The sequence below is a fragment of the Periplaneta americana genome, chromosome 9 (assembly GCF_040183065.1).
Source record: "Periplaneta americana isolate PAMFEO1 chromosome 9, P.americana_PAMFEO1_priV1, whole genome shotgun sequence".
NCBI lineage: Eukaryota > Metazoa > Arthropoda > Insecta > Blattodea > Blattidae > Periplaneta > Periplaneta americana.
The window spans coordinates 73,683,207-73,700,748 of record NC_091125.1 but is presented as its reverse complement, the minus strand read 5'-3'; the positions used below and the strand labels follow the sequence as shown (position 1 = coordinate 73,700,748).

At 35.1% G+C, this 17,542-nt stretch overlaps 2 protein-coding genes across 4 annotated transcripts in view; both read left to right on the top strand.

The window, feature by feature from the left end:
• The window catches only part of LOC138706098 (uncharacterized), a 69,205-nt gene that overhangs the window by 7,002 nt on the left and 44,661 nt on the right, over positions 1-17,542 (top strand). The window lies entirely within an intron of this gene.
• The window catches only part of LOC138706099 (uncharacterized), a 28,335-nt gene continuing 11,193 nt past the window's right edge, over positions 401-17,542 (top strand). The window contains exon 1 of the mRNA XM_069835059.1: positions 401-424. The gene's annotated coding sequence lies outside the window, so the exon portion shown is untranslated. The remainder of the gene's footprint in view (positions 425-17,542) is intronic.

Here is a 17,542-nt window from a genome sequence, read left to right as displayed (position 1 = left end):
TTTGTTTTAATCCCCTAATATTTTGATGAAAAATAGTGAAGTTACTGTGTTCATTACTAGAAACATCAGAGCATTTACAATTTAGTTGAACTTGTTTCAAACACCTTACTGGTGGGAGGTTTAACCTAAAAAAGGAGAAGCCCTAGCATTAACTAACACAGGAATATTACAACTCTGCTTTTTAACATGGCTGCCTCTGATGCTATTAGCAATAAGAACCGAAAGGTGCTCCTTGCCTCTACCATTCAGATGCAGGCCATGTGACGTATATTCATACCTTCTTATAGGGCTTACATCTATCAAACCAATGTGTGATGCCCCAGGTCTCATCAGAGCCCGCTCAAGCCGCATATTCACGCTCCGCACCCTCCTGTGAAGATACGGCTTGTCGTACCTGCTGAAAAGACTGAGAAATCCTACATTGGTATGGCTGCTCATCTCAATTATGTTGTTGACATCTTTCTCAATAGAATAGTTACAATCGTTATCAATACTATTACCTGGCCCACCCACTATAACTACATGATCCCTCTTAGAAAAATCTGAACTCAATTTCATCATATCCTCAACAATATTCTTGAGAGGAGCATTAGGCTTACATACACTACATACTTCAAACTCATCGCCCAGTTTCGACTTCAAAAGTGAGGAAATACCTCTTGCATGGCTGCTTCCTAAAATCAATACTTTACTCCTACAATCATTAACCTTATCTGTTTTCTGACTTACCTTTACTAGTGTCGATACTGGGTCTGAGTTCTCCTGATCAACACTGCTTATTTTTGTGCAAGGATCATTTTTGTATGTTTATTTATTTATTCTTGTAGCAATATTTTTTCTAAAATTTTAAAGTATTTTTTTATATACCAATAAGTAACTTGCACAGTACTCCTAAGTATAACGAAACTTGAAATTGTGATAAGATGCTTTGCAAGGACTACTAAACCTGTCGTTTAACTGTCCTAAGGCTGCTACAAGATAGTCATCAAAAGCTTTCACTGCTTAACTTTTTGATATGGTATCTTAGTTAACATGCTTCTTGTGACTGATGCACTGTTTTTAGGATTTCGAACTTTGCATCAGCAGAGACATGAACAATTAGAAATGACTAATGTCTGTTAACAATATTTTTGCATCACCAGAGACGTGAACAATTAGATATGACTGTCTGTTCACAATATTTTAGATTTATCATATTGTTTCTTTTAAATAGTTCAACTGTGTAACAAATAACAGAAACAATAACTTCGAGTTTCAATGATTTACAATCCTATCTGAAATAAATTGTCTGCCAAACATTTATGTAATACATACTTGTTATGATTTACTCTGCTGTTACTATTAAACACAGTACGTTACATCGAAACCTATTTTATTCAATATTTGTACAAGTTAACAGAGAGGATAATTAATTAATACTCTCTAATTGTTAGAGTATTTGGGATAATATGGGCAGGCCTATAAAAGCTGTAGACCAGTACTTGATTATGTTTGTCAGCCTTAACCTCAAATCATTTATTTATGATGGCTGCAAACGATATAAACACACTATAACCACAGTCCACAGTATAAAGAAGATACAGTAGAGACAACTCTTGTCGGCACCTTTGATGTTGTTTGTACTAAAATCAAGCTCAGGGAGGTCTAATTCTCAATGAATCCAACCATGTCGCTAGTATCGGCAGAGCTAACAGCTGATTTTAGTGATCAGCTGTTCAGACATGCTAAACTTTCAGATGAAACTTTGTATTAACTGTTGTAATTATTCCTTTGTTCTGTAGTGATATTTGTGTTTTATTATGTAGGTCTAATGAAAATTCATTTTTTCTTTTCAAAATACATATAAAATTGCAGTGTTCATGATTGAAGTAAAAGATACTATTAGCGAAGTGCTTACCGTTTTATTCTGTTTCTTCATATCCATTGCATTTCGTCTTGAATCACAATATGTTGTAAAATACATATATCAGGGAAACATTTAATAAATAAACAAGAATTTGAGGTAACCTGTTATAATTAAAAATGTATGTTCACTCTTTATATATGATGTAGGCTACTAATTGTAGGCCTAACTACCTAGGTGTACAAAGAGGGCCTAATAATTATCTACTGCAATTTTTATCACATAACTACGTAATCCTTAAATCATTATGGAGTGCTGCACTTGGTGGACAATGCTTAACTGGCAACAGTTAAATCCCGGTAACTTCTTTCACTTTTCCTTTACTGTATTAGGCAATGTTTGAATTACAATATTCTTACCTTGTTCCATTTTCCTAAAAAAATATATATTGTAGTAACAACACATTTGAATTAACAAATTCTTACCTTCTTCCATTCTCGTGAAGGATTTTTTGTAGTCAGTAATACAAATTCTTAACTCCATTGCTAGACACAAGAGCCTACACCAAACCCTAATTACGTCTTATAATTGTGTAATGGTCGAACTCAGAAAATAATTCCCTTGCAAAATTGGCTTATTACTGTGGGAAAAAATCATTATATATGTAAATTTGGACATTTTTTTAACTCCATACGTATACTAATTACTTATCACTATACAAGCCTCGAACCCAGGAAATATTGCATTCATGGAGTTCAAACTACGGCATGTTACTACACGGGCAAGGGTCATTGCTCATATGTATTTTTGTACCTTTTCAATTGCTCTTTCATAGCTAGATCCAAGAGCTAGCTGTACACCAATGTAATCGGATGCAGCCGAAGTTATGTTTTCTTTCACTTATTTAGAGACATTCTATTCAACCGATACAGTTAGAAATTTTAATGTGTATGTTAATTCCAATTTGGAAACCAAAATCAATATCAATGTACAAAATATTACTGTCAGTAATAGGAATAATCATGTAGTCCTAAGTATAACGTTACTGGTATGATATAATATCCATCACTAATATAATGTTATTAGCTAGTCAACAAAATTTTATTATATCCATTGTTGACGTAACTTCAACGAAACGAATGTCATGATCTATGTAGCTAATGATTCAATATTACGTTACCAACATAAGCATCTACCAGTGACTTAAAATTAGCGTCAATTAGTGAATATTTTCATGATGTTTACATACGGAAGTAATTATTATTATGATTATGTTGCCATTCCTTTGCCTCATGTCTTTCAAATTGTTAAAAGATGAGTAATAAATCTTTTCAGTTAATATTAAATTATGCCAGCCTGTCGTAGATGGAGAACCATCTGGTGGAGGTTCTAGACAATACACCCGGTTTCGTGACATGCGCACTCAGAATTTGTTCCCACGAAATGGGCTAGTTGACCTTACTGTATCTTCTTTATACTGTGCACAGTCTAGTATATACAGCAACGAGCTAGAAGTAGATTCAGTATATCTCTATTCCGTTAGCAAATTAATAGATTCTAATGCAATTACATTTGCAGGTGAACATTTATTACAATAAACTTACTTAAGTTTTAATAGCCTATTCCTTATTAGCATTGAAATTAACATAACAGTCACAGTTCAATTATTCTAATTTTATATAGGATTCAATCCAGGACACAAATATAATGCTCTTTTCTAGATAACAACGTAATCATTTTTAAATGCAAGTAAACAGTTCTTGTAGGCCTATTCATTTTTAAATGTAAGTAAACAATATTTGTATTCATTTCTAAATGTACGTAAGTAAACAGTACTTACAATGTTCCAAGTTTTAACAAACTTCACAACTGTATCAAATTTTGATACAATCCTTCTATAGTAAGCTCCCATTGCAAGTTATTGTTACACTTCAACATTCCAAACATCGATGATGATGATGATGATGATGATGATGATGATAGGGATAAAATTTTTATGTACTAAAATATATAATAAGAAAACAATGTCATTACTATAGGTTGTGCATAGAAATCTTAGCCATAAACAAATCTCAAACCAGTATATATAAATAATATAAATTTAGCTTCTTATGAAAAGGTTGCCAGATTTGACAAAGCGTATTACATATAATTTGGAAACACACCTAAAACTTAAAATGATATACATTTGAAACAGTTAGGGAATCGAATATACAAAATGTCAGAAAAATTTACACCTAAGTAGCGTTTGTGCTTATTTACAGTTAAGAAAAGGAGAAAAAATCATCGGATAGGTTAGAGTGATTTGAATGCCATATACCGCGAGAAAAATAATAGTATGGATTTATTGGCACTGATATCTAAACCATTCAACAGCCATCAGTTAAGATAACTTAAAATTTCCATTATCACTCCCATACAAATGATTGAATGGGATTGTTGGTTCATAGATCCGTTTCTTTTCACTGTCCACCTCATGCGGTTGATCTGCATGTGTCTCAAATCTGATGGTGGGATCGAGAATGTATGCCGAGTTGTTCTTAATGGCAATGATATCAATTCGCCGAATATTTCCTTGTGTGGCTAGTCCCTGCACCTCTTGATGGACTGTAAACCCTACTTCCTTCAATGCCTCGGCCAGCATAGAATGTACAGCATGGTGACGGATGTTGCGAAGGGCCTCACTATAGGGGCAGAAGCCAAGGATATGGGGAAGAGTTTCAATCTCGCTGAGACATCGCCTACAGCGGGTACCATCCCGACTTCTACATGGTACAGCTCGGACCAGAGCGACATAGCCTACCATTTTAAGGGCGTCTATCCATTCCGAGAGGGTTAGACCTTTGTGATTTCTTATCCAGCTGTTTACTGGGGGGAACTCTTTGTTAAGAATCACTCCTTTACCCCTTTGTTGCAATGTACACCAATTTTCAAATTCTTTTTCTCTTAAAGCGTCTCTAACTTTTCGAGAGTCCACAAAATTTTCATAATATTCTTATTGAATTTGGTATTCCCAAGAAACTAGTTCGATTAATTAAAATGTGTCTCAGTGAAACATACAGCAGAGTCCGTATAGGTCAGTTTCTATCTGTTGCTTTTCCAATTCACTGCGGGCTAAAGCAGGGAGATGCACTATCACCTTTACTTTTTAACTTCGCTCTAGAATATGCCATTAGGAAATTTCAGGATAACAGGCAGGGTTTGGAATTGAACGGGTTACATCAGCTTCTTGTCTATGCGGATGGCGTGAATATGTTAGGAGAAAATACACAAACGATTAGGGAAAACACGGAAATTTTACTTGAAGCAAGTAAAGCGATCAGTTTGGAAGTAAATCCCGAAAAGACAAAGTATATGATTATGTCTCGTGACCAGGATATTGTACGAAATGGAAATATAAAAATTGGAGATTTATCCTTCGAAGAGGTGGAAAAATTCAAATATCTTGGAGCAACAGTAACAAATATAAATGACACTCGGGAGGAAATTAAACGCAGAATAAATATGGGAAATGCGTGTTATTATTCAGTTAAGAAGCTCGTATCATCCAGTCTGATGTCTAAAAAATCTGAAAGTTAGAATTTATAAAACAGTTATATTACCGGTTGTTCTGTATGGTTGTGAAACTTGGACTCTCACTCTGAGAGAGGAACATAGGTTAAGGGTGTTTGAGAATAAGGTTCTTAGGAAAATATTTGGGGCTAAGAGGGATGAAGTTACAGGAGAATGGAGAAAGTTACACAATGCAGAACTGCAGACATTGTATTCTTCACCTGACATAATTAGGAACATTAAATCCAGGCGTTTGAAATGGGCAGGGCATATAGCACATATGGGCGAATCCAGAAATGCATATAGAGTGTTAGTTGGGAAAACGGAGGGAAAAAGACCTTTAGGGAGGCCGAGACGTAGATGGGAGGATAATATTAAAATGGATTTGAGGGAGGTGGGATGTGATGATAGAGACTGGATTAATCTTGCACAGGATAGGGACCGATGGCGGGCTTATGTGAGGGCAGCAATGAACCTTCGGGTTCCTTAAAAGCCATTTGTAAATAAGTAAGTATTTAAAAAAGACTTAGCAGAAGTTAATTTAAGGCTATTTAAACATGTTTTACTCTCCTCAATATGGTCCCTAGTGGAAGTAATGTAAGGATCATTAGTTTTGTGTAATACCCTTAACCCGTTAATGTGTTGTAGCGTGGATTCCCAGCGTACCCTAAAAAGACCAAGACCTTTATATTTACGATGTGTATATACCATAGAATCGGGTGTGTCAGCTGGTAGGTGCAAAATTTCTTTAAGAGTGCTTTTAATAATTTTATCAGTGTTATCTAAAAAAGTATTGGATATTGTTTTCAAGGGCATTGTCTGAAATGTTTAGATTAATGATGGGCAAATTGAGGAATTTAATATACAACACTTTTGATCAGGATGTAATAAAGGTGACGAAATTAGCAAATCTAATCTAGTTTTCAGGTCGTTTAAAACGGTTTGGGAATCGAATATACAAACGTCAGAAAAATTAACACCTAAGTAGCATACATGCTCATTTGCAGTTAAGCATGAATAGTGTCATCAGAAATGTTTCGTTGATTTGAATGCAATTTACCGCGAGAAATATTAATAGCTACAGATTTATTGACATTTATATCTAAACCAATAGCTTTGAAATGATAAATAGCCATCCTTGTGAGTTCTAAAGCAGAGTTTTTGTTTTTAGCTATGATAACGGTATCATCTGCAAAACCAAGTACAGTAATGGGTTTTAAACCTTAAACAAGATTGAAACCATATTCGGCAGCGATCGAGTCTTCTGACAATTCATTAAGGATGTGATCAGTACATAAATTATATAATGCGGGTGAAAGGGGCGATCCTTGCATAACTCCTTTTCGTAAATCTATGGGGTTAGTTTTTTTATGATTGATTTCTACTCTAGTGGAATTATTTAGTTGAAGATTCAAAATTAACGTTTTCAACAAGCTTGGAATAAGCAAGCTATATAATGTGTTTGATAGATGCAAGTGCCCGATATTATCGAATGTCTTACTAATGTCAAGGAAAACGAGAGTTGCATCACATTTTTTAGATTTTGCGGACATTAAAATGGACCTGAGAAGGGATGTATTAACCTTCAGAACTCTCATCAGTACGTGGTCTGGGCCAGGAGCGGTGTCCACCGCGATTCGAGATATTGAAAGTGCAACTTCTGACTTGGTGATAGATTTCTGGAATGTTTCATCTAATTCGAGTATTTCTGCTTCGGTGTAATGGGATGGATATTCTGATCGAACATTGTTATTTGGTTGAGAAAAATTTGAACTCTAAAGTTGTTGCACCTCGCTGACATCTAATTTGCACGTTGGTTTCTTTGACTCAGTACTGTTCTTTTTGCTTTCCGCCATTGATTGAAGTAGTCGAATTGTGTTTTCTCATAGAGAAATCTGTTTTTTCTTTTCTGTCGGTCTCGTTTTGTGGCTCTTTCTGGGTTAGTGGATCTGCTGTAAGTCCTCTGGTTATTTAAATTTTTCTTTAGTTTTCTTGCTCGTAATATATCCTGGTTGGATGTTTGGGTCTGGGCAGATAATCAATTGCTTCGGATAAGAAAATCAGGAATTGCTGTGTCACATCATCAAACACATTGTCGGATAACTCTATGCTAAATTTATCCTTCCAAGTAGAAAGATTTTGTTTGTAGAAGGATAAAGGACTTGTATTAGCAGTAGAGTGGTTTTCAGAATTATTAGTTAAATTATTGGAATTGTTCTTCCACACGATGGTTGAACATTGGGGTTATTTACAAATGAGACATTCTCGATGAATATCTGGGTGAGATTTACTAAGTATGGCTATTCCTCTTGAATTTAAGAAGCATTTTTCACAATAATCACACTGAATTTGATTAGGACTCTGCGTTGTGTTACAAGTATCTAAAGAAATATTATTTATGTCAGTTGACTCTTCTCCTGTTGCAGCCTCCATGTAGTAGGAAATATCAAAGATTTGCTTATACTTGATCAGGTAAGGTCAAGGTACTGTCTCTTTCCATTTCAAAACATAGAAATCAAAGTTTTGAAGTCAGACGGTTCCTTTTCAGAGTTGCAGTTGCTCCTGCCTTAGAGAACATCAACACTAAAACAGGAACAGATAAACCTCCCGTCTCAGTCTCATGTTCACATATGTTGCATTTTGAATTTGGTACTGCATATTAAACAGTTTAAATTCGAATTCCAGACTAGCCAATCAGAGAAAGACATTGATTGGATTGGATATTTCAAGGTTGCACAATTATGTAACTACTCACTTTCATTAACACAATCTCTCAGGGAATTATCGGAGTTAACTAGTGTGGATTTTGTTGTTCATAATAATTCCACAAAAACAAATACAAAAAACCGATAAATTTATAGGAAAACCGATATATTATACGATATATTGAATCAAAATTTTGATATCGATATATCGAAATATTGAAACGAAAATATCGGTATTTCGTAAAAACCGATATATCGCTCCCACCTCTAATAGTAAGATATTTGGTCACATGGTCTGCCTTATGGCCTGTATTAGATCACGATGGCAGTGGCACAGTCTGTTGTTCCTAGTACTCATAGCACTCCAAGCGGCTAACAACTATCGCGAGAAATGCAAAAAATCATTCCAAGCTTCGTGACTGTATTTACAGTACTAGACTACCAATGCTCTACCAACTGAGCTACCTGGAAACTCTACCAGATACCGATCCAACTTTTCCCTCTGTATCCACAGACATCAAAGTGGACTGACAACCGTCAAGAAACCAACATTGAGTGCACACTAACTCTGTGTGACTTAAATTGTGGTGTTCTGTTAACGAACAGTGACGTGTATTATGCAAATCGAGCTTTCAGATATAACTCCCCGTAAAGTTGATTTGAATAATTTCGAGGGAAAAATTGTTCCGGGGCTGAGTATCGAACCCGGGACCTTTGGTTAAACGTACCAACTTTACAGGGAGTTATACCTGAAAGCTCGATATGCATAATACACGTCACTGTTCATTAACAGAAAACCACAATTTAAGTCACACAGAGTTAGTGTGCACTCAATGTAGGTTGCGTGACGGTTGTCAGCCCACTATGATGTCTGTGGATACAGAGGGAAAAGTTGGATCGGTGTCTGGTAGAGTTCCCGGGTAGCTCAGTTGGTAGAGCGTTGGTACGTTTAACCCAAGGTTCCGGGTTCGATACCCGGCCCTGGAACAATTTTTCCCTCGAAATTATTCAAATCAACTATACAGAGAGTTATACCTGAAAGCTCAATTTGCACAGTACTAGACTATGCTGTAACCACTGTTTACCAGCATGACCATCCACGACTTAGTCTCATATAGAATGCACTCATTAATAAATTAATAATATTACTGAACCAGTACGTACAGTATTTTATGAGTTGTGTAAAACGTTTATGAAACAGAATTTAGTCAATTAATAAAATATATTCATGACTAATATTATTATTATATTATTATTATATTATTATTATTATTATTATTATTATTATTATTATTATTATTATTATTATTATTATTATTAACAGGCCTCTGGACCGGTAACTACAGTATATTGAAAGCTACCTTTATCATTGCTTATTTGGTATATGGTGTATTGTGTAACAGTATGCAACAACTTTTTGGAAATCAAACATGTGGTTAAAGACAGGGCTATAGTGATCCATGATAGTTCCATAAGGCAACAGCCACACTTGCGCGTTTTCACGCTGTAGTCCATGCGTGTTTTCACCCTAAATAGTGTCCAGCAATTAGGGATTACATAGAATGGACATTGAGCGAATTTTCCTGTTCTGTTTTTCTGTGCACATATGCTCCTTCGGTGTTTAGTTCTACTTTCAAGTGCTAGAGCTTACAAGCAAACATTGTGATGGGGGCAAATAAAAACGTTAAATCTTTTTCTTTCACCATGTTAATAATGTCAAAAGAAGTGCTTATACAAATTTTGGCCACTCAACCACAATTACGAGGGCCATAAAAAAATAAGTTTGCTTGGGGCTGTTAACAGAAAGAAAACATAATTTTATTGGAACAGACAGTGCAATTGTTGAGCTATTTTTCAAGATATTCCCCACTGGAATTGAGATATTTGTCATATCATGGGATCTTCAGAGAGGTGCAGACGGCTGTCAAATGCTGGTTCCAATCCCAGGCAGCTGACTTCTAAGACACAAGGATACAAAAATTGATCCCATGGTACGACAGATGTCTCAATTCCAATGAGAGATATGTTGACAAATAGCGCAACAATTACTGCATCTGTTTCAATAAATCTTTCCATACAATTGTGCTTTTTTCTGTAAATGGTCCCATGAAAAATTACTTTCTGGATGGCCTCATAATTGTGGTCGAGTGGCCAAAATTTGTATAAGCACTTCTTTTGACATTAGTAATATGGTGGAAGAAAAAATTTAACTTTTTTATCTGCCCCCATCAGAATGTTTGCTTGTTAGTGTAATCGAGCATACGCTTGAGTTCCTCGATAATAATTAATTGAACATAAGAGTTGAGATTCAAACATCGCCTACCTTGTTGCATAAGCCAGTAATGGCTTTGCTTCCAATAGATTCAAGTTAACAGCTTTTTCTTATTTCTCAGTGATAAACTAGTTGTAATAATAATTTTTATGTTTTACACATAATAAATTATATTATAAAATAATATAATACATTATAAAATTATATATCAAATTCGTTTAATGTTTGTATGCAATATATAGGCGTAAGGTTTTACTTCTCATAGGAGTTTTGTTTTTCCATATCCAGCGCTATCAAATCATTACATATTTTAATTGTTGATGGGAACAATGTCTCAGCTCATTATAAAGGAACTCTAAAGTCTAGACATTACAAATAATGACGGATTTATTATTTCATCGGTCTAATTTATTTTATTTGAGAACATAATGTACCTAGATGTATTAATTGTATGTGTTATATTTCTGCTGTGTCGACTGCTAGCTGGTGTGATGTCAGTGCCAACTCGAAGGAGAAAGCAGAATCTCACGCTCAAAACTCAAAATGGTTTGAAGGTCATTGAATCAGTTCTGCTACATCAAAGGTACCGACGTGAAGTGTTCCATACTTATAATTACCTATACACTGGCAGAAATATGAAATCTGCTACGGAGCAACCAAAATTCTGCTACGGTTGTCAGTACTGAAGAAATATGTTTAGGAATAATAGAAAGAGATTTTATTGTGCTGACATAATTTATACTCTTTGAAAATCAAAGTTGGAAATTATATTCAGTTTATTTCATATTTATTGACAAATGTTTACAAAAAAGCATACTTTGTAAACAGAAATATAAATAGAGCTAATGATATCGAGGACATCATGCCAGAAGAGCGTATCAACAAAACTGCAAGCGTAACATTAGAGCCATTTAGATATAGAATAATTTTTCCTATGCTTGTCTACTAACTGCTGAGCCATTTATACCCGAACCTACGCTTTCAGAAGTCGAAATTGCGATAGAAAATCTGAAAAAGTACAAGTCTCCAGGTATCGATCAAATTCCAGCAGAATTAATACAAGAGGGTGGAAGTGCATTATATAGCGAAATTTATAAACTTGTACTTGCTATTTGGGAAAAGGAAATTGTACCAGAACAATGGAAGGAGTCCATAATTGTACCTATTTTTAAAAAGGGGGACAAAACCAACTGTGGTAACTTTCGAGGAATATCACTTTTGTTGACGTCGTACAAAATTTTGTCCAATATTCTTTTGAGGAGATTAACTCCGTACGTAGATGAAATTATTGGGGATCATCAGTGCGGTTTTCGGCTTAATAGATCGACTATTGATCAGATTTTTTGTATTCGGCAGATAATGGAGAAAAAATGGGAGTATAAGGGTACAGTACATCAGTTATTCATAGATTTCAAAAAGGCATATGACTCGGTTAAGAGGGAAGTATTATATGATATTCTTATTGAATTTGGTATTCCCAAGAAACTAGTTCGATTAATTAAAATGTGTCTCAGTGAAACATACAGCAGAGTCCGTATAGGTCAGTTTCTATCTGATGTTTTTCCAATTCACTGCGGGCTAAAGCAGGGAGATGCACTATCACCTTTACTTTTTAACTTCGCTTTAGAATATGCCATTAGGAAAGTTCAGGATAACAGGCAGGGTTTGGAGTTGAACGGGCTACATCAGCTTCTTGTCTATGCAGATGACGTGAATATGTTAGGAGAAAATACACAAACGGTTAGGGAAAACACGGAAATTTTACTTGAAGCAAGTAAAGCGATCGGTTTGGAAGTAAATCCCGAAAAGACAAAGTATATGATTATGTCTCGTGACGGGAATATTGTACGAAATGGAAATATAAATATTGGAGATTTATCCTTCGAAGAGGTGGAAAAATTCAAATATCTTGGAGCAACAGTAACAAATATAAATGACACTCTGGAGGAAATTAAACGCAGAGGGAAAACACGGAAATTTTACTTGAAGCAAGTAAAGCGATCGGTTTGGAAGTAAATCCCGAAAAGACAAAGTATATGATTATGTCTCGTGACGGGAATATTGTACGAAATGGAAATATAAATATTGGAGATTTATCCTTCGAAGAGGTGGAAAAATTCAAATATCTTGGAGCAACAGTAACAAATATAAATGACACTCTGGAGGAAATTAAACGCAGAGGGAAAACACGGAAATTTTACTTGAAGCAAGTAAAGCGATCGGTTTGGAAGTAAATCCCGAAAAGACAAAGTATATGATTATGTCTCGTGACGGTAATATTGTACGAAATGGAAATATAAATATTGGAGATTTATCCTTCGAAGAGGTGGAAAAATTCAAATATCTTGGAGCAACAGTAACAAATATAAATGACACTCTGGAGGAAATTAAACGCAGAATAAATATGGGAAATGCGTGTTATTATTCGGTTGAGAAGCTCTTATCATCCAGTCTGCTGTCCAAAAATCTGAAAGTTAGAATTTATAAAACAGTTATATTACCGGTTCTTCTATATGGCTGTGAAACTTGGACTCTCACTCTGAGAGAGGAACATAGGTTAAGGATGTTTGAGAATAAGGTGCTTAGGAAAATATTTGGGGCTAAGCGGGATGAAGTTACAGGAGAATGGAGAAAGTTACACAACACAGAACTGCACGCATTGTATTCTTCACCTGACATAATTAGGAACTTGAAATCCAGACGTTTGAGATGGGCAGGGCATGTAGCACATATGGGCGAATCCAGAAATGCATATAGAGTGTTAGTTGGGAGACCGGAGGGAAAAAGACCTTTAGGGAGGCCGAGACGTAGATGGGAGGATAATATTAAAATGGATTTGAGGGAGGTGGGGTATGATGATAGAGACTGGCTTAATCTTGCACAGGATAGGGACCGATGGCGGGCTTATGTGAGGGCGGCAATGAACCTTCGGGTTCCTTAAAAGCCATTTGTAAGTAAGTAAGTAAGTAAATGCTTGTCTACTGAACAGGGTATTTTCTTTGATTTTTGATTCTTCTTTAATTCTCAAACGGATTTTTTCAAACATAAATAGGTTCCATTAAAATATTTCAATAATGCTGCATTTGTTGATATGCCCTTCTGGTATAATGCTCTTGATATTATATCTTTATTGATACATATTTATTTTATAAAGACACGTCTGAAAGCAAGTTGCTATACTTAGTCTTCTCTCTGTAACAACATGCTGCAAATTTTAATCTACTTGTATTATTATAAAGTTGGAATACATGGAGGCCTAATAGTATATTCTAATCTATTTCTTCACTTACAGATCCTAGAATGAAATTTATTTGGGAAGTTTCAGAGAAAATGTACAAATTTAATCCTCTAACATGATTTCTTTTTAATTCTGCTACATTTCGGGATGATTTCCATTATCGCCATATCTTCCAAAGCCTCAAATTCTGCTACAGTTGGGCATCCCCAGACCACAGTGATAAGCATGTTCTAGAGATGGGAGGGATTGTGAACGAGTCGCTCATAATGAACAAATCATTGATTTGAACGAAAACATATAATAGATTGCTCAGCTTTATAGGCTTTGACAGCAGCAACTTTTATTAATTTCACTATGCTGCCATGAAGCTACTGCATAAGAAGTCACGTTATAACTCTCATTTGAATTGCATGGAGCAACTATACTTCCATCTAGCGGTCGTTCCCAATCGATGATAGTGATCCTGGTGGTTGTTCTCTTCCACATGTTACTGTTTTTATTATGGGAATGGCAAATCTGTTATAATATATGTGCTAGGGCCGTTATGAACATGCACACATTGACTTTACTGTTCGTGCTGTGTTAACTTCAAACTCTGACTACTTGTTGATTAAAGTCAGGCATTCTTGCAATATATCAAACCATCACCAAACCATTTCCTGACTGTCAGAAAAATTTGCAGATCAAGCAAACCAATCTCAAATCACATTCACGCATGCACATTAAGATAGTTATGCTTTACATTTATCCACTGGACTGGCACACACGTGCTTTTTGCATTAATATTTTATGTTTCCATGTTTATTTATATTGGTTATTAAAATATAGTGTGAAATTTAATTACATCTTCAATATATAAGATTAGTAAATTATTTTACTGTACTGTACATGAGTGTTCGTGCAGGGATAGTTTGAAATTAATTTCAAACCGATCACGCTGATCATGTGCAACAGTTGAGGTTTGTACACCGGTATTCAAAGATATCTGACCTACAATTTTATGATCGTGTAAGTGAACTTTCCAACCACGGTATAAGTCAGAACCAAAGATATAAAAAATTGACAAACTTTGAAATAGTTCTGCTAGTTCTGAATAAGTTAGTGGAACCATTATTGGAATGGTTAAGAAAGTGTTATGAAAATTGATTATGTAGATTATGCATAAATTATTCTCATAATTTACAATATCAGCGGTTTCCAGCTAAACCCAGTGTTGTTTTACAATCAGTAGAGTGATATGAAAAATTGAATTCTATAATGTAGGTATATTTATCTACGATTGGCTACAGTGACTATTATCTTCACCATCTATTCATAGAAGTAATAACTAAAGAATCCACACTTACACCAACAAATTATCGATTACTATCGACTAGTAGGGTAAGATTTCTTTGAACGTCAGTTATTGTCTGGCAGACACATCAGAAATTTGGAGGAAGCTAGGGAGAAATGCAAAAACCAGTTTAAGAACACATCTTTATATTATTCATTCAAATAGGAAAACTGGGCTAAATTGTAAAATTTAAGCCCTAGTGAGGCATGGGTAAATATCATTTGATTGCACTGACATTTTTTTCATAGTATGTGGGAACCAAAAGTAAAATAATTATGAATTAGCACCTTGACAATTTGAAATTTGGTTTTTTAAGGGGCACCCTAACCCTGTACTATAGATCCCCCTGTGCACCACCCTTGCACTGCCTTATAGCCTACATGATCCTTTTACCTTTCCACCTAAACCTCATCACAGTCCCTCAACCCTGGTCCCATGAGTTACCATGAGCCCAGTGAAGAGCCCACAGTGCTACCACCAACAACGAAAGACCACATATTCAAGGGTCCAAGTTCGGTGGAGACCCACAGCTGACTCTACGTCAGAGCAAGCCCGAAACCTACGAAAGAAACAGAGATGATGATGAAAAAGTAATTATGATGGCCAAATGAAATCGAGATCCAACGCCGAAATTTACCCAGCAATTCTGCATCGATTGGTTAAGGGAAAACCTTGGAAAAAGCCTCAAGAAGGTAACTTGCTCCAACCAGGATTTGAGCCCAGACCCGCTCATTTCATGGTTAGATGTGCTAACTGTTACTCCTCAGTGGTGGACAGAACAAGGGTTATGTATGCTAATTCTTTTGACTTTCAGTTAGCTTTCTTAAAAATATGCATAGAGAAATATAGTGCGTTCCAGGCTTTCCTTGTAATATTAGTGGCTTATACCAAACAGTTTGTTAATAAAATATTTACAGTATCAAGATATTCAGAAGAATAGGTATTGATTTACTTTTGCTCACATTGATTTTAATTTTATTTGCTGTTGATCAGGTTTCAATAACGTCAAGATAATTTTGCAAGGCGACAATATCAGATTTGTCAATGGTATTTCTATTTCTATTTTTTTTTTATTTTAGTGGGTTATTTTACGCCGCTGTATCAACATCTCAGGTTATTTAGCGTCTGAATGAAGTGAAGGTGATAATCCCAGTGAAATGAATCCAGGGTCCAGCACCAACCGTTATCCAGCATTTGCTCATATTGGGTTGAGGGAAAACCCCGGAAAAACCTCAACCAGGTAACTTGCCTCGACCGGGATTCGAACCCGGGCCCCTGGTTTCACGGCCAGACGCGCTAGCCGTTACTCCACAGGTGTGGACTCCTATTTATATCCTGCAATAATTTTCAGTAAATATTTCACAATATACATTTAATTTTGCTTCTGAGACCAGTGAAATATATGTCAATTTTGGTAGAAAAGTGCATGTATAATTATCCAATAGCATGATGATTCTTAGAGTCCCATTAGAGTGATGAGTTCATTATCCCCTGGAAGTTGTAGTCCTCTATTGAAGTGTAAAAGAAAAACTCTCAGAAATAATGTGTTTCAAAAATAATGTCAGAAGCAAAGAAAGGCACCCTCCCAAATATGTGGGATAAATTAATTTAATAATGTTATTACCAGAACTTGAAAAAAGCAATCATCTGCTCGTCTGTGATGGGTGCGGGGTGGGGGTGGGGGGGAGAACTTTTTAATTGCTCCTCTGTAGTTCGATAATGCTGACTTATTCAGATTTTTATCTGGCAGTGAGCCACCAAAAAATCTTTAAAGCCTTAGTTATATTGAAGCCAAATATGTCTCTACTATCAAGAATCCATTTTATTTATACTGTAGCCTACTTGTTAAAACCTCATTCATAACTAGTTACCTCTTTCAATTTTGATACTACATCCAGTGGAATTAGTTTATTAATATTCGTTCTTTTTATACATTTATATTATATGATTTGGTCTACCTTCATAACAAATCTCATCAACAGTGCTCGATGCAGAGTTAAATTAGTCAGCTGACATGGGTACATTATGTTTCTGTGTTTTGAGTTCAAATTTAATAAGCTTCCATGCTGCGTTATATTTCTTTTGTATGTTTCTATAGGTTTCTATAGCAGAAATATTAAATAGGAATTCCTTAAAACAGTTTTAGATTCACTCCTATGCTTTTCTATAGAATACATATATTGCTTCAGATATGGTTGCTTTATAAACAGAACGTTAAGTGCAAGAACTCTCTTTTTCTTATTTAATAATTCTCGCATGTGTCAATATGCTGAGGCTTTTGTCTCTCTGAATTACCTTTTTTAAAACTGACTGGAAATATATTCCAAATTTATATATAAGGTAAAAGAGCATTAAAATACTATTAAAATATCTTAGAATTTAAAGCATAACAATTCCCGAAATAATTATCCTACATTAAATTATAATAAAAATGATTGATCATATCGCTTGTAACAATACGTTAATGAACCTAATAAACTAGAAATAATTTACATCCAACAGATTTATTTTAAAATGACCTGCAGTTACCATCCTGAATTTGGATTTATTAAGGTACAATAACATTACAAAAAGTTTCAAAAAGAATAATGCCATCTTT